Below are 11,737 nucleotides of genomic sequence, written 5' to 3' on the forward strand. Positions count from 1 at the left end.
GAGTGGGGGGGTTCGAATAGGGGGTGCGGGGTATGATAGGAGGCTTATATACGGGGAGGCTGATTGGATCTGAGCCGTTAGATCAGATGATCTCAACGGCTTGGATCTGAGGGTGAGAAATGAGACGGGGTCGTTCGGTAGTTAAACGGGGTCGTTTGGTTTAAGTGAGGGGTTGGGTCGGATTGGTTCCTGGGTCGGGTTTGAAAATGGGTTGCTAAAAGAGATCCTGAGCCGTTGGATTGGCCTGGACGGACGGCTCAGATTGATTTGCCTGAAACGGCGTCGTTTCAGGAGGTGCCTGGGCAGGCCTGGACTTGGACTGGGTCTGAGTGCTGGTTTGGGCCTGTTTTATTTCATTTCTTTTGGGCCCAAACCGGTTTTCCTTCACTCTTTTACTTTTTTTTCTTTTAAACAAAAAATGAGATAATAATAAAATAGTGAAATTGAAATCAACAACACTGTAACATTTCCACATAATTATCACAAAAGTATTTAAGTAAGTTAAATCACAACCTAGAACGAACGACGCACATATACTTATATTTTTTTGAATTTTCTTTCAACGACACATATTTTTTGTATTTTGTTTGATAATGACTAAATGCGAAATGGACAGACCTACAAACGACTAATAACACATGTCACGGAAAAAAAATCGAAAAATTGTACAGCGAAATCATTTGTCACTATTTTTATTTTTTGTTTTCCTTTTGGAGTGATTGCTCGTGAAGCAAAAATCACGTGCTTACACTACATATCACTTATTCATGGTTAAGTATTAAAAAATTATTTTTGATAGACATATAGTGTATTAATTGATTTTGTACAGACGTCCTGTGCAAATAAATATTTTTTTCTTTTCTTCACCGCTAAAGAGGCAGAGCAAAGTGAGAAAAATCACCTTCAGCCCATCCCCTTCTTTGAATTCTGCAAATTTGATACCTCAGTTTGAAAACTGGAAAATTACAATAATTTTTTATTAGGAAAAAAAACTTGTAAGTCGTGTGGGGAGGGGAGGGACTAGGGTAATTTGGAGTTTTTTACGTGCCGAAGAAAAATATAGAAATGTTATGAAATAAAAGCAATTTAGTAAAACATGAACAAGAAATAGAGATAGAGAGAAGGAAGAGATTTTCTTCTTCAATTGTGTATATTTTCCTATCTATTACAAGGCCTTTATATAGGCATAAAAAGTGAAGAAAATATGTCATGGAATATATCATTGAACATACAAAATATGTCATTGAATATGTCATTAAGCATTTGAGATGAAGATCATGGAAGAAGAGTAGACATCCACCATAATGTGATATTTATCATAACACTCCCCCTTGGATGTCCATAGATAATGTGCCTCGTTAAAATCTTACTAGAAAAAAATCTTATGGGAAAAAATCCTAGTGAAGGAAAAAGAGTACACATGTTTAGAAATACGCTTTTTGGTGGCCTCGTTAAAAACTTTGCAAGGAAAAACTCAGTGGGACAAAACCTAGTAAGGGAAAAAGAGTACAACGCGTATTAACTCCCCTTGATAAGAGCATCAATTCACATCCTTGATCATTCACATCCCAATCTTGTACACTAATTTCTTTAAGGTTGACGTCGGTAGAGATTTGGTGAACAAATCAGCCATATTATCACTTGAACGAATCTGTTGCACATTGATATCGCTATTCTTTTGAAGATCATGTATAAAAAATAATTTTGGTGAAATATATTTTGCCCTAGCTCCTTTTTATGAATCCTCCCTTTAATTGGGCTATACATGTTGTATTGTCTTCATACAAAATTGTGGGTAGTTTGTAACACTTCAAACTACATTTGTCTCGAATAATATGTATTATAGACCTCAACCATACACATTCTCGACTTTCTTCATGAATAGCAATTATCTCAGTATGATTAGATAAAGTAGCCACGATTGATTACTTAGTCGATCGCCAAGATATGGCAGTGCCTCCACATGTAAACACATAGCATGTTTGAGATCAAGCCTTGTGTGTGTCAGATAAATACTCTACATCGGCATAACCAACAAGATCGAGATTGCAATCATTGGCATAAAATAAGCCCACATTGGTAGTCCCTTTTAGATAACACAATTTGTGTTTGATTTCACTCCAATGTCTACTTATAGGAGCAGAGTTATATCTTGCTTAGACATTAACTGAAAATGTTATGTCATGTCTTGTAGTGTTAGCAAGATACATTAGTGCATCAATTACACTAAGATATAGTACTTCAGGACCAACAAGTTCTTCATTATTTTCATGAGGTCGGAATGGATCTTTATTTATCGAGTGATCTCACAACCATCGGGGTACTAAATGGATGTGCTTTATCCATATAAAATCACTTTAAAATCTTTTTAGTGTATGCTGATTGATTGATAAAAATTTCATCTTTCATATACTCAATTTGTAGACCAAGACAAAATTTTGTCTTTTCAAGATCTTTCATTTCAAATTCTTTCTTTAAACAGTCTACTACTTTAGGAAGCTGCCTGAGAGTTGTATTGATATCTGAAGCATCAACATATACAGAGATTATAACAAATTCAAATCCAGATCTTTTTATAAAGATACAAGGACAAATTGAATCATTCTTGTACCTTTCTTTCAATAGGTACTCACACAGGCGATTATACCACATGCGCCCTGATTGTTTCAATCCGTATAAGAATTTTTGAAGCTTTATTTAATAAATTTCTTGGAAATATTAATATGCTTCGAAACAATTTTAATCCTGCAATGATTTTCATTATATGCATATCAAGTTTTCATGTACTGCCAGAGTAAAACCTGAAATGATTATATCCACCATAAGAGAACATGTCTCCATATAATCAATGTGAGGATATTTACTAATTTTTTTTTGTGTCACAAGTCGTCTTTATGTCTATCGACTTGAACTTTTTTTTGTACAAGAACACATTTATACCTCTATTGACTTTATAGGTGTTGGGACTATCCGCCCAACTTCACATTTTTCAAGTGAAGTCAATTTTCATTGCGTATTTTTTATTTGGCCAATCATTTATCTGTCCAAATTTTATGACAGATTTGAGCTCATGATCCTCGTCAATATTAATAATATTGAGTGCTACATTATTATTAACAATATCGTCGACAATCATTTTATATCGGTTTAATTATTACACAATAAAGACATAACTTATTGAGATCTCTTTATCTCATTATTTTCAGGTACCTGAGCCTCTCACATGAGGTCTTACGAAGTGTTATGTCGTGGTGCTCTTCTAGAGCACTTGCCTCCTTATTATGACCATCTTGAATATTTGTCCTCTCCTTCTTCAAGGAGTTTTACTTTGGAGCTGATTGGTCTGTTACGCTTCATGCGTGCCATCGACTCTGTCCCTCATGGACTTTATTCTATTTGGAGCATTAGCAGCTGAAATATGACATTTAGCTTTGGGTCAGCAAATGCGTCTGGCAATAATTTATAAATTAATTATCACTTGAACTTCAAGTTCATATTTTCTTGTACGAGGATCTATATGTATTCGTAATAATTCATCTTACGTATCACTTTTTCAGCTATCCATTTTCTCCCCCTAATGTTGGGATCTCCAACACATCTCCCAACCTTCGTTGGGAACCCATCTTTGTGCATTGTGGTGGCATAACTAAATCATATAGCACATTCATATTTCTATATAGAAATTATTTGGTTCCTGACCCTGAACCGATTGTGATAGGGAGAAATTTTCATAACTTGGCTAGATGTGTACAAGTGCTGGTGTATATTAAATAATACATCTCATACCAAATTTTATTTTTGGGAGTTTTGTTCTCACAACCAATGATTTAGCTATAATTGGAGACATACAATTTTCGCTAAACCAACTTGGATTTAAACCAGTATTATCAAGATAAATCATCATAATTTATATGTTGGAACTGTGCTCTAATAAAGCAAGTCATCTTGCAAAAGCCAAATTGCAAGTTGATAACAAATGCACATGTGACCATAGAATAGATGTATCTATTAAATTTATATAATAGTAAACGGTCCACATGGCAGGTGACTGAGCCCATATATTTATTACCTTTTATTCATTCCAGAAATCAAGGGATTCAATCCCAATCTTAACTGGTATATCATGAGAACAAGCAGCACAAGAGAATTCTTGAAGAATCTTCTATTCTTCAATACATGTCAATGTAATTCTTAATTATTTTTCGCATCATAATTGAACCGGGATGGTCAACCAGTCATGCCAACTAATATTTATTTTAGTAAACCTCTAGTTTACTTGTGGCATATGATTCCAGCATCATACTTATATTTGTGTAGTACAAATAGAGAGAAAATCGGGTAATCTTTCATATTTATCCGGTATGATTATAAAATATGAAGATATTCAATCTTCCTTTCATTTATAGTCTAAATATGCCAATCACTTTGACTTATACATTTGAAATTCAAAAAGTTTCTTTTGAGACTTTACAATATCAATGTCATGAATAATTTTATTCATCCGGATAGTAACAAATTAATTTTTCCGGAGCTCTTAACAACTTTTGTACTACAAGATCTTTTATCATACCATCCATATGGTAAATGTCTCCTTCACTGAGAAAATTATATCATAATAAATTGTCATGGTCAAAATTATCATAAGCAAAATCATTTCTTACTTTAATTTTGCCTTTAATAATTTTTATAAGGCATGCCAAAATATTTTGGCGTATCACATGTATGAGACCAATGACATATTCATGTAACCACACAATAATATTTATTCTCTTTATTTCACTCAGACCTTCCTCAAATGTGAGTTGTGTGGTATTCATCCAATTATGCATTGCATGTCTTTATTCATTACTTTTATCACATATTACCACATTCACCTTTAGGAATGGGTGTGCATTCTCAATGCTTATCACAAGTCATATTCTCTTCAAGGAATGGATCATAATCAGCGATGTGCTTCATACCAATTTGATGGTAAACATTGCCTTCACATTTTGAGGGACTATTTTGAGAACCCGTGTTGTTCTCCTTTTATAATCATTTTGATGATTATTATTATTTGGAACGCTCACATTCATTGTTCAACCACTTGTCTTCATTTAGACTTATTATGCACTGCTACCACATTCACTTCAAGAATGGAGCTAATCAAGTGGGACAATCTTCATGCCTTTTCATGAAAAATATATTATTTTTCTTTAGTCATCATTATATCATCAATATGGTACAATGGGGCTCAAACCCAATATCTTACCAATATAAAGGCATGTTAGGCCATAATAAATTGGGATTCAAACCCAATTCTTACATCAGGACTTGATCCCGATGTCTTACCCTCAATCAATGGTATAATAGACTAAACAATATTGAGATTCATTCTCAAGCCTTAATTTCAATCACATGCCAATAAAGTTGTACACAACTAATTTGCAACTTAACAAATCAAATTTGTTTTCTTAAATAAGTGTACAAATCTCAAATCAGCGTAAAGCTTTATCAATTATTTGTAGCATCTATATGAAATACAACCGTTTGTAGTCAGAATATTTCTTCTAAATTTATTAGAGTTTAAATGGATCATAAAATCATTGTCATAATATTTATTGAGCCTCTCTCAAAAATATTATTGTTTTCGGGGTATACTCTACCTATTAGATTTAATTTAATGCCATGACTTTCCTTCACTCAATTCAACCAAGCAATTAGTGAATAAATTTATCAAAAGTACAACATATAAGGTAACAACACATATATAGTATAAATTCAGCATTTATATTACCTGAAAAGTGACATTATAGATAACAACTTACCAGTTGTAGTTTATGCATCATTCATATAAAATACTTGAAAATGGTAAGTCGGTAGCAAGCATCAGTAGATAATGGATACTCGAAAATACCTCTTTTAGTAGTCATACTAATCACTGTTTGCTTCAAATGATACGACCATAAATTATGAAGTATACTTTCTCAGTAGCTGATTTGTTTTCCAAATTTCAAAGAAGTAATTAATCAACCTAGATAAAGATGTGAAGTATTTCTTGTTTTCTTCAAGATGATTTATGCATCTAATCAGTATGACATTTTTTTTTTATTCTCCTTTTTTTTTACTATATGTAAGTGCAAAAATCCAAAAGGAAAAAATATTCATCCAAGTAAAAGAAAATGTTAAAAGCGGTAGGACAGATTTAAGATAGTTAACACACAAATATACATAAGACAACGTATATAACATATCATTGGTTACCATGGCATGTCTTATATCAACAATTAACTGCTACTATGATTTTCACATAAAGAACTTCGAAAATTTTATTCCATTCATGTGATATGAAAGATGTAATATTAATATGTGCTTATGCAATACAGATATGGTATGAAGTTGTGTGCATACGAGACATTAGAGGAATGACAAGTATAAGATAACCATACTTTCTTATGTTTCATTACTTACCATATGTAGTTTCTCTTACTTTCAACCATGAAATGATATGTATGGCTTCTGATTGCAATCTTTCTGGATGTAGGACAATTTTGTATATATATATATATAGAATTGGTTAGAGACTCGTGTTGATAACGTGTTATGAAATAAAAGCAATTTAGTAAAACATGAACAAGAAATAGAGATAGAGAGAAGGAAGAAAGAAGAGATTTTCTTCTTCAATTGTGTGTATTTTCCTATCTATTACAAGGCCTTTATATAGGCATAAAAAGTGAAGAAAATATGTCATGGAATATGTCATTGAACATACAAAATATGTCATTGAATATGTCATTAAGCATTTGAGTTGAAGATCATGGAAGAAGAGTAAACATACACCATAATAATGTGATATTTATTATAACAAGAAATGATTTTCAAGCTTTATTGTTGTAGCCTATCAACCAAATATTTGTTTAATAAAGTTGATCACCTCCACTTGTATTTCATAATTAACTAATCAAGGCTTTGAAATGGGTTAGTTTGGTATTATCCCCTTTGTTGATAGGTCAACATCCAATTCTTCTCATCACCTAAAACCAGGCCACTCAAATTATTTTTCTTATAGAAAAATTATTTCCTTATGTCCCTTGCTCACAATTAATTCCAAGGTAAAGTGGATTTAATAATAATATAGGGTGCATTGTTTGTATTGCATTAGGTATATCTTTGGCTTTTAGAAGCCAAATAATGTTCCTAAACCTTCTTTCTTTAAACATAAATTCTCTAGAAGTGCCCACTGTGCCTGGAATAATTCTTGAATGGAACAAATCATTACCCCTTTATTAAAGCCCATTAATTGACCATGCAACACTTTCATAAATCTTCTTTGAGAAATATTTAATTTTCAATACAACAATAACAATTACTATGTTTTCGTGTCAAAATAAGTTGATGTCGGGTTGTCGACTATATGAATCCTCACTTCCTTTTAAGCTTAAATATACTCCTTCCGGTCCAAAATAAGTGATTTTTTGGCCCTTTTTTTGTGAACCAAAATAAGTGATTTTTCTAGATTTCAAGAATAAATTAATTATTTTTTTCCTACATTGTCCTTGGAGTAAATAGTGTTGGAATATGTGTTAGGACTGTTTATATGAGATAGTAAAGGTTAATATGGTCAATTCTATTGCTAATTAATGTTAAAGGGTGGATTTCTTAATCTGTGTGAAAACATCCAAAAAATCACTTATTTTGAACCGGAGGGAGTATTTAATTTTCAAAAGATATTTGTAAGTTCATTTTCCAACAAATTGTCCAAATGCCACCTCATATCTTGATATTTACTCCCTCCGATCCATTTTAACTAATTTTTTGGTTGTTTTCACACATATTAAGGAATTCACCTTTTAACATTAATTAACAATAAAAATGATCATATTAACCTTAGTCTCTTTACTCCAAGGGCAACTTTCAAAGAAAAAAAAAGAAAACTTCTTTTTGATATCTGAAAAAATCAAATATTATTGACCACAAGAAAAATAGTAAAAAGAAAATTAATTAAAGTGGATCGGAAGGAGTAATAAAGATGGATAGATACATATAGGAGGTCGTCTTGTTGGATAGTATAGCATCTCAACTCTCAAGGTTGATGTATCTTGTTGAATGTGAGAAAAACATAAGATCTCAATTTCTTTTTTCAAAACCTTTTTCTTTTCTTTTTGTTTTTTCTTGTCTTGATCTTACCTCCATTTTTCTTCTTCGAAAGGATCAACTTGCATCTTCCTTATCCAATATATATGTGTGTATCTATTAAATAGAAGAGTAAAAAAGGATTAATATGTGTGTGACAGTGTGTATATTTAGTCAATTTCTAATGTATAGATGCATTTTAGTCATTTCACTGTTAGCTGATGTATATATATATTTGTTTTGACTTTAGACAATGGCTCTGGACACCATTAATGTAATTAATTATTGAGAGGCACAAGGCAAATAAACAAATCATTTTAAGCAATTAGGGTCGACCTTCAATTATACAAGTTCAGTGATCTGTTTCCACCTAGAGTAGTTGAACCCTTTAAAAATGTACAAAGTTAAGAACCATTTTCTTTGTATAATGTTTAAACAATATGTGTGTTAGTGTCTACCAAGGAATAAAATGCTCTCTTGTAATTTTCCCTTATTAACAACAGAACAGCAACACATATCCAAATTAAATTTGTAACCTATAATAGCTCTATCAAAATATTGAACATTCCCCTTTTAGATAGACACATATCTTTTACGCTTAACCAGAAGTCTTGAATTTAAAATTTAAAACCTTAAAATAAATTAAAAAATCCTAATAAGGACCCTAGACACCGAATGAATGAAAGAAAAAACATTCGCGTGTACTATTTTACTCATCAACCACATTTGGAGTTGGGAGGTAGGATGCCCTACCAATAATTGCTTCCTACTCTCTCCGTTCACTTTTACTTGGCATGTATACTGAAAATAGATTTTCATTTTTACTTGTCACTTTACATATATTAAGAGAAGACAATTTTTTTTCCTGTTATATACCCACAGTATTTATTATTCATTTCAAATCATTTTCTCAGATCCAATAAAATATGCATCAATTAATATGGATATCATGGTAAATTATTTACTTCATTTATTATTTCTTAAGGGGCGTGAAAAGTCAAAACGTGCTAAGTAAAAGTGAACAGATGGAGTAATTAAAATCAATGTTCGGGAAATTAAATTTGAATGTGAACTGGAGAGAGAGATTCCATAGGATTATATATAAATATATCCAGGTGCTAAAACTTTACATCTTTCATGAAAACATGTTCTTCATGTGGGAAATTGTGAAAACACTATTGAAAATGGAGTTCCTTTTGGATCTAACATTCCCTCTTCTTTTTTTCCTGAAAAAATGATTGGTTTGAATCATATCTTCAAGGTATTATTCTATGGCTTTAATTAATAATTAATCTTGTCAGATTAGATACTCAAGTCATTGCTTGTCACTTGAGCATGGAACTTATTTACTAAGTTTATTGTATTAGCTGCGTGACATGTTACGTATCATTAAAACTAAATTCCGTGTCAGTTTATTCACTAATTTTAATCTTGCGCAACTTCTTTTCAACAAAGTATTATATTTATATATAAAAAAACTTACCCCATCCCCCACCCCACCCCACCCCACAAAAAAGATATTCCCGAGTAGGGGTGGCAAAGGGGCGGGTCGGGTTGGATATGAGCGGTCAAAACTGGTAGTTTAAAAAAGCGGATAAATTATCCGACCCGACTCGTATTTGAGACGGATAAAAACGGATTTATCCGGCGGATAATATGGATATCCATATTATCCATGGCTTCATAAATGTGATCACTTATGAGAGAATTCTTAGTCTTCCAAACTTGAAAAACTCCAATTTGAGGCTTTACAAATATAAAAGTTAAACACATTAGTTATCCACTGGTTATCCATTTGGTTAACCATTTTCTAAGTAGATAATATGGTTCTTTATCTATATTCGACCCGTTTTTAAATGGTTCATTATCCAACCCATTTTTTGATGGATAATATGGGTGGATAATTATTTTCTTTTAACTATTTTGCCACCTCTATTCCGGAGTCCTAACCTAGGTTAGAAAGAAAATATACTTTTGGAAAAGAAGAAAAAAGAGTGGGACAAAAGAAGGGACGATTCTGCAAACTTCAGCCTCTCGTTAATGAACATGAAGGACTACAAAATAAACTCCAGTCAATAAAGTACAGTTTCAAGACTTAACATAACGCTTATAAGATTTTATTTTCAATTTCACAACTACTTACTGTAAAAATAAAAAGGTGAGCTCAGCTACCTAAAAAGGCTTGCTTCTTCCTAGTGTTAGAAAAACAATTCATATCTAAAGTAAAAAAATAAAATAAAACAACGTGTATAGTGAATTTAAGTGAAAATTCACATTTAACGTCACGGGTAGGGGTGTACAAATGAAACCGACAAACCGCACCAACCCGATAATCCGAGTTAAACCGAGAAAAAAAATTAGATTATAATTTGATTTGATTTAGTTTGGTGTTGGGAAAAAAAAGTCATGTCATTTATTTTGTTTTTCACATTGTTATGATTGCAATTTGATGACCCTCAAACTAGTTCAATCTTCAAATACTCATTCCAATTAGGACACGTCACATGTGCAAAAAGGAACTCTTAACTATATACTATATGATCGTGATGGTATTTGGAAAAAATTCTTTTGTTTTTGTTTTATGTTGTTTGACTGATTCTTCTTTATCCTTTGAACAAGTCTTTCTAAGCAATTGAACCAGGCATTTCTAAAACTTAAAACATTTCGTACGTATTGATACGAAAGGTTTCTAAGTTTTTACAGGCCATGGTTTTACAGGATTCTATCGTAGTCGTAGATCCTTCAATTTTAAATTACAATTTGTAATAATCTCCCTCTACCATTAATTCTCATGTTTAGCAATGGAACTACGATGACTTCCTCATAATGTTTCCTGAAAAAAATCAATCCTAAATTTATTTTGCAGTTAGCACCATCACCAGAAGTAATATAAATATAGTCTCCACTTAATAATCAAATGAATTATTAACTAATAAAATATGATTCTTGAACCATTGCAATAGGGAGAAGCGAAGTTCTTAAAGCAAGATATAAATATCCTACTCAAACCTATATCTAGTCAAAACTATCTTGAATAAATCAAACAATTTATTAATAAGATGAACAAGCAAAGATAAAACCAATTGCCACCTTGACAACTACAAGTTCTCTTTTCAATAACATATCATATGCAGTTTAGTAGTGTTTGAAACTCTTATCAATATGCCAGATACATGCTAACTGGAAAATAATAAATATCTATAAAGCTAAACCTAATATTCTTTGATTTGAGCATACTATATATACAAATAACATGCTAACAAGCAGGAAGCTTTCCAGTCAAACCATTTAAGAAACTACCCTCCACATCATAAGATTCATTAGTCACCGAATAATATAGGAAATTGCAGAACATGATCACTTCCATTCAAAATCTATAAGTACATCAATTTAACAAAAGGTTTACTAGGAGTACATGTTATGTTTACTTGTGGGAATGTGTAAGATCTCACAAAGGGTGGGAGTGGGACTATATAGACCGGCAGGCAATATGAGCAAGCTCACATCCTCTCTCTAATTACTAGGAAAAGAAAAGGTGCATTTACAACCAAGCAAGGTTGGCTTCAGGAGCAATAACAACATTGTGGGCATAGCAACAGCAGGACTGCAGAGAAAAACACTGACA

The 11,737-nt window shown here is 32.1% G+C and overlaps 1 long non-coding RNA gene across 1 annotated transcript; it reads right to left on the reverse strand.

The window, feature by feature from the left end:
• Positions 1 to 2,417: 2,417 nt before the first annotated feature.
• On the reverse strand, positions 2,418 to 6,656 carry LOC138870035 (uncharacterized). Its single transcript, XR_011400229.1, has 2 exons — positions 6,451 to 6,656; positions 2,418 to 3,411 (listed from the first exon to the last, which is right to left on the reverse strand). It is a non-coding gene; the product is annotated as an uncharacterized lncRNA (long non-coding RNA).
• Positions 6,657 to 11,737: the final 5,081 nt, after the last annotated feature.

The sequence above is a fragment of the Nicotiana sylvestris genome, chromosome 6 (assembly GCF_000393655.2).
Source record: "Nicotiana sylvestris chromosome 6, ASM39365v2, whole genome shotgun sequence".
Classification (NCBI taxonomy): Eukaryota; Viridiplantae; Streptophyta; class Magnoliopsida; order Solanales; family Solanaceae; genus Nicotiana; species Nicotiana sylvestris.